Source organism: Punica granatum, chromosome 1 (assembly GCF_007655135.1).
Source record: "Punica granatum isolate Tunisia-2019 chromosome 1, ASM765513v2, whole genome shotgun sequence".
In the NCBI taxonomy this organism is placed as follows: Eukaryota; Viridiplantae; Streptophyta; class Magnoliopsida; order Myrtales; family Lythraceae; genus Punica; species Punica granatum.
Genome location: NC_045127.1, coordinates 40,273,374 through 40,287,480, shown reverse-complemented (window position 1 = coordinate 40,287,480; position 14,107 = coordinate 40,273,374). Strand labels below are relative to the sequence as shown.

Here is a 14,107-nt window from a genome sequence, read left to right as displayed (position 1 = left end):
AAAAAAAAAAAAGAGCAAATTCAACGTCCACCCTAAGAATGGTACCTCGCCGAAAACCACCACGAGATTGGGAACACCAACACTTTATGTGTTTGTTAGAGGCAATTACTCTCGAGATGTGGGCCCCCACAAGGCTAACACCGCAAATAACCAACCACCCCCATCTATCCAAAAAAAAAAAAACACCCACCCCTCATTGGAGGTGAGTTTTGTGTTTTATTTTTATAATTATTTATAAAAATTTTACTTAACGTTTCAAATTGTTTATTTGAATTCTTTTAAGTTTTATCTCTAGCTAGATTATTTTTCACCCAGTGCAGCATTTTCGCTCTTTTTTTTTAGTTGAATAAAAGATTAGGTTGGGTTATTAGTCCGCTGTGGCTGCCTCAACTAAGAGAACTTAACCGCCACAAAATGTTCATTTCGCCATAACTTGCTGAGACTTTAGCCCAACTTTATCACCGTAGCTATATCAACAACTAGTGGATTATGTCCAAGATCCACTGAATCAAGCATTAGGGGCCGACCACCGCCATCCCATAATACACTCACATAGTGCGCGAGCTCTACATCCTCAATAAGGTTCGAACCCGTGATGTTCAAGTGGAACACTTGGAACTTAATCACTAGACCACCATGCTGGTGGTGCAGAATTTTTGCATCAACACATAGATGAAACAATTAACTGTACCACAGAGGCAAGACCATACTAAAAGTTGATGATCTTCTTGGTTAAAATAGAGTTTGTCATGCTTTGTTTGTTTTTTTTAAGTAATAACCCAACTTTACCCAACTTAACTCTATTCTTCTCCATATTCAACAAAGGGTGATTCTAGGATGGAACGTTAATTTGTATTATATGGTGGAATATTAATTTCAGTTATTAGATCCCACCAACTTTTAATCTCATCCTTCCATTATTTACATATTTTGCACAATTATTTCTAGTTCTTTATACTTTCATTTTACAATTTTCACCTAGAATACTACACCACTGATCTCGAATCTTCCTGCTACAAGTACTAATCACATTCCACCACGTCACCCATCATTATCACGTCACCTAAAACCGCCACGCCCATATTCATCATGACACGTGTACCAATCACGGTATGGCACGTCACTAACGTGACCGATCGTCAACGGTCGTTGATGTGGACATAATACCGTTAAAAGAATCCCAACTGGTTGTTAGTCAGTATACATGTACCAACCATCACGTACCACATTAATAATTCTTAAAAAAAACCATAATAAATCAAATAGAAAACAAAAAAATGTAAAAAAATAAAATAAAAAAAGTAAAAAATTTGAAAATAAATAAAACAAATAAAATATAAAAATATATTAGCATTATTAATAAAATATGAAAAAAAATATAGAAAAAAAATAAATAATGGAAAAATCATTTGACATTTTTATAAAATAAGAAAAATATAAAAATAAAACACAGAAAAATTCAAAAAATGGAAAAATAATTTAACATTTTTTATAAAATAAGAAAAAAAAATTGGGGTTGGGATATAGGCGGAAGGACGGGAGAGGGAGTCTTTCCTGCCTCCCTTCTTTCCCGGTGAGGTCGACGGGGGCTCTAGTGCTTCTAATGACCTCGTCGAGAGGGAGGAGAGGCCGAAAGGGCTCCCTCGATCCGAGCGCCCCCCCATCCCTGTTTCTCTAAACCCCATCGACCTCGCTGGGAAAGAGAAGGGCCCAAAAGGGCTCCTCGTCCAGTTCTTCCCCCTCATCCTAGACCCGTCAAGGCTAGGTCCTCCGTTTTTTTAATTTATTTTTCTATTTTTCATTTTAGTTTGTTTTTATTTTATTTGTTATTGTTTTGTATATTTTTCCCAATTCTTATTTGATTTTTATTTCAATTTAATTAATTTGTAATTTTTTCTTATTTTATAAAAAAGTTAAATTACTTTTTCATTTTCTGACTATTTTTGTATTTGCTTTTTTAAAATTATTTTTCTTTTTTTATAAAATATTCAAATTATTCTTCTATGTTTCTGAATTTTTTTCATATTGTATAAAAAAATACAAAAATATTTTAAATTTTATTTATTTTAATTTTATTTATTTTAATTTTTTCTTATTTTATAAAAAATGCCAATTTTATATGTCTATTTTTCTGATTTATAAAAATTTCAAATTATTTTTCCTTTTTATTAATTTTTGATATTTTATAAAAATGACAAAATATTTTTAAATTTTATTATTTTCAAATCCTTTTTACTTTTCTATTTTCTTTTTTTATATATATTTTTTGGTTTTTTATTTGATTTATTATGGTTTTTATTTTTTTAGAATTATTAACGTGGCGCGCGATAGTTAGTCCACGTTTACTAATTAACTACCAGCTGAGGTTTTTTTAACGGTGTTATGCTCACGTCAGCGACCGTTAACGGTCTGTTACGGAATGAACCAAATTTATCACTTTTCTAAACGTTTTAGGACTGATTTTTGCAAAGTCAAACTTATAAGATTCAAACTTATAAGAATCGCAAACTTTTAGGACCATTTCTATCTTTCTCCCTTTTTATTTTTATATTTCTTTAATTTATTTTAATTTCTAGTATTTGTTACTAATTTAATTTTTTAACTTTTAATTTATTTTTAATGAGAAAATTCCACTCAAGTGCCACGTCGGAGCCACATCGATGATGTTTGACATGTCAATAGCTACATAGGAAGCCACATCAGTAGCCATCAATGCCGTTAGCTTTAAGTTGACAAAATGCACAACTTTGTTACGAAATGAAAACGATTTGCATTCAAATGTTATAGGTTTTTATGTTTGTACCAAAGTGTTATTTTGTAAATGTTTTTGTACTATTTGCATAACTTATCCCTACTCATGCCCCCATTAGTTATTAGGAATTTTATTTCATTGTACATGGGTCCCCTTGCAATAGTAATAAAAAAAAAGTAGTCTCTTTCTACTTGTCCAATACTTAATGCATCGGACAAGCAAGATGGGTTTCCCCATACACCGGGACCTTCCCCATTTTCTTTTTTTTTCCTTTCTTTTCTTTTGTACAATTCTAATTTTTTTTTTCGAGTATGCACTCCTGATATCCCGAATCTAATAGGTCCCAACTAATTTTCGATTTGAGCTGGGTCGGCCCATTAATGCTTGAAACTCCCCTATCACGATTTTTCTCCGTCCGTAGCAATTAAAGTCAATCATCCCATGCTAAATGCAATGGGGCAATTGTCTGCATCATATGATATCCCGAAATTCCAATAGGTCTCGAATAATCTAAGTTTGAGTATTAAGAAGTAAAATTTTCTTAATATTGGATTTTTCCCATTTACAACAATCAAATCCAAGACTTTACTTTTGACAAAGAGAACACTTATAAAGTGAATGCGCAAGCATGTTTTGCCACGTATTGCCTTCTTTTTTATTTTGAACTCTAGCCTAAGCTTTTAATTATTACTAGAAAAAATATTTTCTTATAACTTTTATTTTGAACTTTCCTCTTTTTTCATTTATATCTTTCAAAAATTTCACTCTTATCTTCAATTATATTTTTAGATGATTTCAATTCTTATTTTATGCATGTCATCCAAAACAACTGAAGGAACTATCATGTTATACATACCTTGTAAAAATCTTATAGTATAATCATTATATTTATATTCTAATAAATTTTTCTATATATTTGTAGTGATATGCATAACCACAAGGTTTAATTTCAGTATTATTTTAAATATAACATGTAATTTTGTATTTGTAATTCAAGTATCATTTCAATGTTATTTTAATCCAAATATATACTTCTTGAAATGTATTTTGATGACCTTATTTATTATGCATATAAATTTATTAAATTACTAGATTTTTTGCCAGTGTTTAGAGTGGTTATTTTATATGAATTTTTAAAATTTTTAACATCACAGTTTAAATTTTCATTAAGATATACATACATACATATATTCTTAAATTGAAAGCATTCAAATATTAGTGCATACTAACAAATTTAGAAAAATTGGAAACGAATTATAATACCAAATATGCATGAAAAAATGATATTACTTAGAAAACATGTTATATTTTCTTAAGCATCAAATTCTAAAAAATGACATTCATGTATTTTGTAACAAAAAGAACAACAAATAATCTATTTTTAATAATTTTTAAATAGATTTATCTATTACTATTTCATAAGTGTTCAATATTTAAATATATTTATTGCATTTAATAGATTTTTATTTTAGTTACTAATTATGATGAAATGTTTTCTATAGATATTTATTTTAAGAAATTGTATTTTTTATAAGTAAATTTTGGTATTATATATTTTAAATCAAGAATATGCTGTGTGTAATAAAATTATTAAGTATTTAATGATTTATATGCATTTACTAATTTAGTACTATATACATTTATAATTGTTTATTTAGACATTTACCTTTATAACCTTATACTATATATAAAATTACTTTTTTAATTCTATTGGTTATGGGAGATATAACATTATATATATATATATATATATATGAGAGTTTTACTTAATTATCCTTTTAAAAGATTAGCTATAATACTTACATATTTTAAATTAATTATAAGTTTATACTAGTATATATGATTATGTTTTTTCTTAAAATGGTGAATATGTTTATTTGTTAATGATATGATAATAAATAATTGAAATATTTCGTATATTTCAGAATATTTTTTTATAATATATTGTGTTGATATATAAATTACTAATGATTATCATTTACCTTTACCTTATATTATTTTGACATTTCCTTTCTACCCCTATTTAATGCATTGGTTACAACTTATATATTATATATATATATGTATGTATAGATGAAACACAATGTGATTATAATAAATAAATTAGGTGAAAAATTTTACACTACGTGGAGGAAATCTGGCATATATATAAATTTAGAGATTAATACTTTCATATATTCTAGACAATTATAGTAGGACAACATATATATACCATTTCAAATTCTTATTGATGACGCAAATTTGCACTTACTAATTATAGAGAAACACTTCACTTATGATGTTCTAATAAAGTTATGTTTTATAAGTGAAATATGTTACCAGATGAACAAACTCGGGTGTGAATATAATATATTCTTCATTTTTCTAAAATTAAAAAACTTATTTGTAATGAAAAATTCATGAAACTTAAAGTGTTTATAAATAGAATTAATTTTGAAAGAACATATATAAATTTCTAACATATTTTAATTTTGTCTATATTTAATAAGAGAGTAAAATTAGGGCTTTTCTTTTAAAATTAACCCTCAATATAAATAAGAAATAATAATTTCTTAATCTGTATTTTTCTAGTATATTATGAAATATAATTTTTTGACTTCGAGGGGTCACGCGGGATCAATTGCGTAGTATACTACTAGACTAGATGTATATTTATTATGCATAAAAATAATTAAAATTATGCTCAGATTTTATATAAATTAAGTGTTGATACTATAAGAGAAAAAACGGTGTAGGACAGTTGAACACTCTTTAGCCTAATAATCAAAACGTTTTATATTCGATTATCGTGATGGGACTATTTATATCTTTTTATTAGTTATTAAAATTTTTATTTTTTTATGCTTTCTTCTTAGTTGAAAAAAATACCGATAAGACGGACGTGGGAGTTATCAACCAGTGTCGATAAATGTTAAAGTATTCATGCAAAATTAGCACGACATTGGGGCTTCTGACAATCGAGTAAATTGGCCCACTTGTTCTTGTAAATGCGGAACTTCGTACGTTTGAGGGAGCACTGTGGGTCCCTAATATAGAGTGATGGGAAGTCTCAATTGCCTCTTTGTCGGGCTTCTCTTTTTGACCAAAATTTTCTATTGATAGGTAGGTTATGAGCAATCCTACCTGCGGGGAAAGATTATGTCTAATCATTGTCTTTGTTCCCAAATAATTATCATGCTAACTAATCCAGGTAAGTTTCGTATGAAAGTATTCTCTCTCTCTCTCTATATATATATATACATGAGCTTTATTGTCCTATGCCTGGTTAGTTTTCATATATCTCTATACCATTCCTAGTAGTAATTATTTATATTTTAAAACGCTAATTTTCTAATAATATTAATAATTTTTAATTTTTAATTTAATTTTCAAATAATAATCTTAAATTATTTTAGGTAAATATTAATCTTTTATATATTTCCTTAAAAATTAGATTAAGTTAATTATTATAACATTAATTTGCAACAAATTATTTCAATTTATATGCATCATGTTTTTAAATTAATTATTGATATATATTTGTCAAATACAATAAGTTTTGTAATTAGAATAAAAATTTGTTTCATCCTTTTTTTAAACCATTGGATATGGGATCCTTATCTTTAAGTTTTATTTTATATTTATTAATGAAAGTAAGTTCATAGTGCTATGCCATAAAATTCTCTTTTATAGGGCATAATTTTTTTGAAAATTCTATATAAAATATTAATTATTTTTGTTTATATTATTCGCAATGTATGTATATGTTCATTAACACACACATACACATATGTACATATCATTTCTTATAACAGTGATTCTGATTTTTGAAAGATCTATTTACTTCTTAACACAATAACATATATTTTTAATATCACTTTTAAGTTTCATAAGATAATCAGTTAATAAAATTAGACTAATTTTGGATGGTTTGATAAATATTTGCAATTAACGGTCTCAATTATTGTGAATTGTAAATTTTATGTAATCATTGTATGTTACATATTGTTTTATAGATATCCACACAAATTTGATTACAATTTTTTTTTAAATGTGAAGTTATATGACATCGTTATTTCAAATATATAATTTTATCTTTTGCACTGCAATAAGTTCCTACATTATCTTAAGAAACTATATGAGATATATGAATTCTTCAAATCATGTTTTTAATCTTTTCAATAAATTATTCTAATAATTTGGTTTGATTTAATGCGAAAGCATTTATTATATTGGAGTCAATTTACTTAAATATAATAGGTTATTGAACCCGTACTTTGCACAGGTTCTGTAAAAAGAAATTTATTATGAAAACTTATTATGAAATGCTTTTAAAATATCAAGACAATTATTAATATTGATTTTTTTATGCTACATAAACTTTAATACAATAAATTTCACACCCACGCTATATAATATTAAGTTTAGAGCTCATAAGCAAATAATTTATATAAAAAATAATTTTATTGACATAATCTCAATTATCAAATCAATTTATAAGAAAATCTATTGCTGCGTTTGGTTTCAAAGTAGGATTTTAGGCTGCGTTTGATTTGTTAGTGTGATTTTAAAATCATGATTTTGATTTTGATTTTGATTTTAATTTTGATTTTGATTGTGGAAAAAGACAAATGAGATGGTATTATAAATTTGACTTGGGAAACGTGTATTTTTGTTGTGTAGTGTGTTGAGTTAAAATCAAAATCATGATTCTAAAATCAGCATAACTTTTCAAACGCAGCCTTAAAATCAGATTTTGATTTTGAAAAAAAGTAGTATAAATGAAGCCCACTTTTTGACTTTATATGAGTTATTTTGCTTTGTTGTGAAAAATAGTGGTATAAATGTGGCTCATTCTTTTTTGTTTTGTTGTGGATAGAATTAGGTTAAAATTATGATTTTAAAATCACATTTTGCAAACCAAACAAGCTATATACCTCTAATAAAATATATGGACCTCACCGACTGTTTTCGCACCTGCAGACACCAAACATGCCCTTTCGCTCATCGCTCCCCCCTGAACGTCAGTTTATGCTCCTTCCATTTTGCCAGAGCAAAGAACTTTCCCTTTCACTCATTCACCCCCCTGTTCCGGCTCTGCTTCTCCTTATCTTTGCTTTTATCAAACGCGTCTCTAAGCGCCCCACCATGACATCATCGTCCATCTCTTCTGGAAACGCAACGGCCACCGCCTATCTGAACTGAACAGGTAACCTGCTCCCTTCTCCCTCTTCACAGAAATCCCCATCTAATCCCTGCTGCTTCCACTGCCATGAACGCTGACCTTGTTGGTTTTTCCTGATTTCTGGTTCGAAAGCTTGCTTGAATTGGATGCTTTTTTTTTCTTTTTCTTTTTTTTTACATTTGCATCTTCCTAATATCTTGCAAAATGCTACCCATATTCATCCTGCAAATTATTACTGAACTGCTGTCTCGTGCGTTCCCTCATTCCTTGTGCCCCCCACATGTTCGAGAAATTGCTTCTACTGCATTCATGGTCAAAGTTACCTCTCACTGACATCTTCCCACATGTATAATGCTGCCCAGTTTTGATTACTTTGTTAATTGGCTGTCTTTATTGACGTTTGGCATTGAGTGAAGTACACATTCCCCATGTCAATGCCGCCTATTCTTTTTCGGCCTACAAACTGTTCGTACCATAGCCCATCATGCCAACTGTCCCCATTTTATTTGCATGTTGTCTGTGTTAGCTTGATTGACTTTGTGCTCATTCATACTGGTACCATATATTGCCCCCTTCCACGCATACTTATTGTGGTTTTAAAACTGTGAATATTAAACCCGTGTACCTTGAGTGCAAATTTACTAAAACGCAGGACTCTAACTAAGAGGAAGAAGGATCGTGCACAATGCGGGTGATTTATGTTGCTTATTGGTTTAATGCTGTGCATCGGAGACAAAAGTTAATAATGGCCTGGAATCTATGTAGGAGCATAAATCGCAGTCATTTATGAACGGTCGATTACATAATTTACTCATTAGATGTTGTCCCCGTAAGCTTCCCTTGATAGTATGTGGGAATCTATCTAAGAGGGCACATTTTTATTCATAATTTGCCCGGTTTATGCTGTCCTTTTGTTTCCCTTGCTTCCTTTGCCTCGTGCCACCCCTGTCTGCATTATTATTTGTCAGCTGCACGGGGGAGGATCTGTTAGACTACTGCTTTGCCAAAGTATTGCTTAAAACATTTTTTATATAGTGCTCAGAAACAACTGCGCTCACCAGCATCCATATCCTCCCAAATAATGCTTTTCCTGTACAGTGAACGCTTCTTGTTTGACTATAATTACGTAGAGTGGCCAGAAGGAGAGGCGGTAGTTTCTTCCAACCAATTTATGACTGTTGCCTTTGCCTTGTAACACCTGTGCTTCAATTCAGTATAGAGTAGTGGCTGTTTATTTGGAACCCTCTAGTAACTATATAGGGTAGTGACCAAGTCATATATTACATTGTACAACAGATACTATTGAGCATATGTTCCTGTTCTTCTTGCAATGTAAAACGTGCTGCTCTTTTCTTTTATTAATGATTTGCTTATAGTTCGTTCCCTCATTTAACTTTTGAGACATTTAACCATGACAACTGCATTAAATTAAGGGCCTGTAGAAAATCATGACCAGTGATTTGAGCTATAGGTCCCAAGGTTCTTTTTTTTACAACTGTGGAACTTCCAGGGCCGAAGTAGTAGTAGGATTGATTCTCATATTAATAATATAATATTAGTGATATATTTTTGAATTTTTTGCGATCAGATGTATAAGTAAGCATCTCTTGTAAAATATGTGCATCACCAAACCCCGCTAAAGCCCAAACATCAACCTGATCTCTTTTTTAATTTTGAAAAATATTTTGCAATATGCTGCTTCTTTCTCATTTTTGCCCCCAATGGAAATACTATATTTCATCATCAAAAATTCATAATCTTCAGTAATGGAAAATTGTTCATTGAGTGCTTGACAATGCAATATCTTTTTGCTAACTTTGAAAGCCCATCACAACTGCATTTTTTGCAGTTTTTGGCTTGATGAGTGCTCTCATACTGGTACCATTTTCTTCATTTTTCTGTTATGAATATAAATGTACCTGAGTGCTTACTCGCGATTTGAAAAGGATGTACATGCTTTTACTTATTGGTTTAATGCTGTGCATCGGAGACAAAGTTAATATGGCTGGAATCTATGTAGGAGCATAAATCGCAGCAGTCATTTTATGAACGGTCGATTACATAATTTACTCATTAGATGTTGTCCCCGTAAGCTTCCCTTGATAGTATGTGGGAATCTATCTAAGAGGGCACATTTTTATTCATAATTTGCCCGGTTTATGCTGTCCTTTTGTTTCCCTTGCTTCCTTTGCCTCGTGCCACCCCTGTCTGCATTATTATTTGTCAGCTGCACGGGGGAGGATCTGTTAGACTACTGCTTTGCCAAAGTATTGCTTAAAACATTTTTTATATAGTGCTCAGAAACAACTGCGCTCACCAGCATCCATATCCTCCCAAATAATGCTTTTCCTGTACAGTGAACGCTTCTTGTTTGACTATAATTACGTAGAGTGGCCAGAAGGAGAGGCGGTAGTTTCTTCCAACCAATTTATGACTGTTGCCTTTGCCTTGTAACACCTGTGCTTCAATTCAGTATAGAGTAGTGGCTGTTTATTTGGAACCCTCTAGTAACTATATAGGGTAGTGACCAAGTCATATATTACATTGTACAACAGATACTATTGAGCATATGTTCCTGTTCTTCTTGCAATGTAAAACGTGCTGCTCTTTTCTTTTATTAATGATTTGCTTATAGTTCGTTCCCTCATTTAACTTTTGAGACATTTAACCATGACAACTGCATTAAATTAAGGGCCTGTAGAAAATCATGACCAGTGATTTGAGCTATAGGTCCCAAGGTTCTTTTTTTTACAACTGTGGAACTTCCAGGGCCCGAAGTAGTAGGATTGATTCTCATATTAATAATATAATATTAGTGATATATTTTTGAATTTTTTTGCGATCAGATGTATAAGTAAGCATCTCTTGTAAAATATGTGCATCACCAAACCCCGCTAAAGCCCAAACATCAACCTGATCTCTTTTTTGATTTTGGAAAAATATGTTTGTCAATATGCTGCTTCTTTCATACCATTTTTGCCAACCCAAAATGGGAAATAGCTAATAGTTAGGAGTCATTAAAAAAATTGATAATCATTCAGTAATGGAAAATTGTTCCCAGGAGTGACTTGACAATGCAATATCGTTGTTGCTTTAACTTATGAAAGTATAACAACTTAGCATTTTCTTAACAGTATTTTGGCCATGAAATGAGTGCTGCGAGGGTGTTTTCTTTCATTTTTCTGTTATGCAAAATCATAAATGCTAGCCTCCTGCTTCACTCCTCTTGCGCATTTGCAAATGGACTGTACATACTTTTATGCATGTTTGCTTTGCAAACAGTAGATGATTGATTGTTGACTTTTTCACTTGCTACAGAATGCTCAAATTCAAAGAGCTCTTACCATAGAGTTCGGTATTTTACTTTGGCCCCAGAACAGAAAGAAGCCCGTGTCAAAAGAGCAATAGAATGGCAAAACAAAAAACGAGACTCTGCTGCAAACAGTAAGCTACATCAAACCACTTGCACAGATTAAGGTAGTTGTCATTATATCACCAATTTTTCAATGGTGACCCCCCACTGGATACGAGTAGTTCCTGTTGTTCTTGCACTGGTAAAGGTACTTGTCGTCATATTATGTTATTACCCCATATATACTATGGTTTCACCGGATTTTCAAATCTATCATATGCTTTAAAAATTACCCAAAATATCCCGTGGTTTTATATTTGATTCCGAATCTATCCCGCCGTCAATTTATCTATTAATGAAACGTAAGTAGGCTTCAAATCTATCCTATGATTTTAATTTTTTCTCAAATCTATCCTATGGTTTTAATTTTTTTCTCAAATCTATCTCATGGTTTTAATTTTTTTCTCAAATCTATCCCGGGTAAAGGGTCACAGTGGCAAGAATGGATCCACTTACGTTCCACGTCAGTAACATCGTTAAATGTTGACGGAATATATAACGGCATGATAGATTTGGAACCAAATGTAAACCATGAGATATTTTTGGTAATTTTTAAAGCATATGATAGATTTGAAAATCCGGCGAAACTATAGAATATATGGCGTAATTTCTCTGAATCTAATGAGTTTCGATTCTAGCAGGATTTGGTTAGTTCATACTTGACTTCAAAGTCTTATTTCTAAATAAAAGATTTTGCAGCTGAATAGAGTATTGGGTGGAATCATTTTTATGAAGAAGATTTAGGTCAATAAGCAAAAACAGATGAAGGCGAGGCGCGGATATGGCTGCCAGATTCAGCCTTATGGATTTTTTTGCAGTTCTTCTGATATTCGTTTCTTGTTACTTCACTTTGGGGGCAATTTATGTTTCATGGTTATTCTTCTTGCATCACCAACTTATACAGATTAAACCAATTGAATTATGGAATATCATTTTCATACTATTGTCACCGTATTTCCTGACCGTCATGTTTCGACTATTTAGTTGTTTAATGGAGGTTTATTTTTCTCCTTTTTGACGGTTAAAATCTAATTATGTTTTTATTTTTAGGTCTTTTGGCTCGTCGAGGAATCAAATAAGATTCATTAGCTGCATTTTTTTTTCCTTACAGTATAAAGAAACAACATATATTATATAATTCCTGGCAGCGAGTTCATGCAATGGTATGTTTTTTCATTATTTGAGATTGGTCCACGCTATATCTGTACTCTTATATGGAATCTCTCATTTTAAAATTCTGAACTGAAAAAAGAGTACTCTTAAGTTTATTTAAATTTATCTATAATTTTATATATCATAATGACGTTTTTAAAATTAGTGGAAATTATATATATGAACAACCCATAGAGATACATACGACGTGCAACGCACATGGCCTTTCCAACTAGTAATCATGAAATCCAATAAATACAAAATTCCTAGTTTTAGTTAATGATAGAAAGATTAGTATTCATACAGTCTATAAAATTTTAACATTATGTATTCGCAATTGTCTTTTTCTCTCATATTTCGCAGATTGAGTCTTATAAATTTGAATAATTATAGATAAAATGATTAATCACTTTGATAAGAGATTTATTTAATTTAAATTTTATAAGGCTAATAATGATGATTAAAATTAATTAAGTAAAATTTAATAATTCTTAATATCTTTAAATTACGCATATTTATCTAATAATAAATAGCAATTGCAAAATAAATTAAGTGTAATTCTTAATTTTTTAAAATTTTGTATATTTATCTAATAATAAAATAGCGATTGCTTATATGATTAGAATTCTTCCTTAATGTTTCCTTTAGAAATATTGCTTTTAATTCAATTTCTGTATAACATACTAATTTATTAATGCTGCGTTTGGTTTGTAAGTAATATTTAAAAATTAGATTTTGATTTTGAAAAAGAATTGTATAAATGGTTATGTATGGGGTCCACCATTTGATTTTGTATGAGTTATTTTGTTTTGTTGTGAAAAAAATGATATAAATGGAGCCCATCCTTTGATTTTGTATGAGTTATTTTGTTTTATTGTGGGTAGAATTAAGTTGAAGTGTGATTTTAAAATCACACTAACAAACCAAACAAAGCAATACATTGAGTATTCTAACCCTATTTAATAGAGATATTTACTATTCCACCCTTTTATGATAGGGTGTGATGCAATTTTATATAATATCAATTTATTGGAATCGTGTGCTGCACGAATCCATAAAGAAAAATATATTACAAAAGTTTAAATATGAAAACAATAATTGATTTGAATTTATAATTTATATTAGCATGTAAAAAGTTATACAGTAAATTTAAGTTTGTAATAGAAACCACCCGCACCTTCAATATCACTTTGTATCGGGATCCTCCTAGAATATATCTATAACACGTACATCTTCTACAATGTTGTTATGATCGGTCAATGGCTCCACAAACGCATCGGATTGAACTCGAGCTACATGAGAATCCACATCATTTTGATACGCCACTTCCAATGAGTCTTCCAATTCCACTCGACCGATTGCTTTAGTTTTAATAACAACCCACCATTCCAATTTGGTTTTTATTTTCCCTGGATCTGGAACATAGTACACTTGTCGAGCTTTTTGTGCAATGATGAAAGGATCATAAACTCCATACCTGCCAGTATGTTTGACTTCAACAATGTCACACTCCGGATGAGGTACACGAGTTCCACGCTTTGCTTCGGGATCAAAATGTTCAGAATTAAATAAAATAATCTTCTTCTCCAGAAGGTTAGGATATTCCAATTCTACGATCTCATGCAAT

The 14,107-nt window shown here is 30.5% G+C and overlaps 1 long non-coding RNA gene across 1 annotated transcript; it reads left to right on the top strand.

Annotated features, from left to right (window-relative positions):
* The first annotated feature begins 7,706 nt into the window (after window positions 1-7,706).
* LOC116193287 lies at window positions 7,707-12,339 on the top strand. Its single transcript, XR_004154229.1, has 2 exons — window positions 7,707-7,940; window positions 11,235-12,339. It is a non-coding gene; the product is annotated as an uncharacterized LOC116193287 (long non-coding RNA).
* Window positions 12,340-14,107: the final 1,768 nt, after the last annotated feature.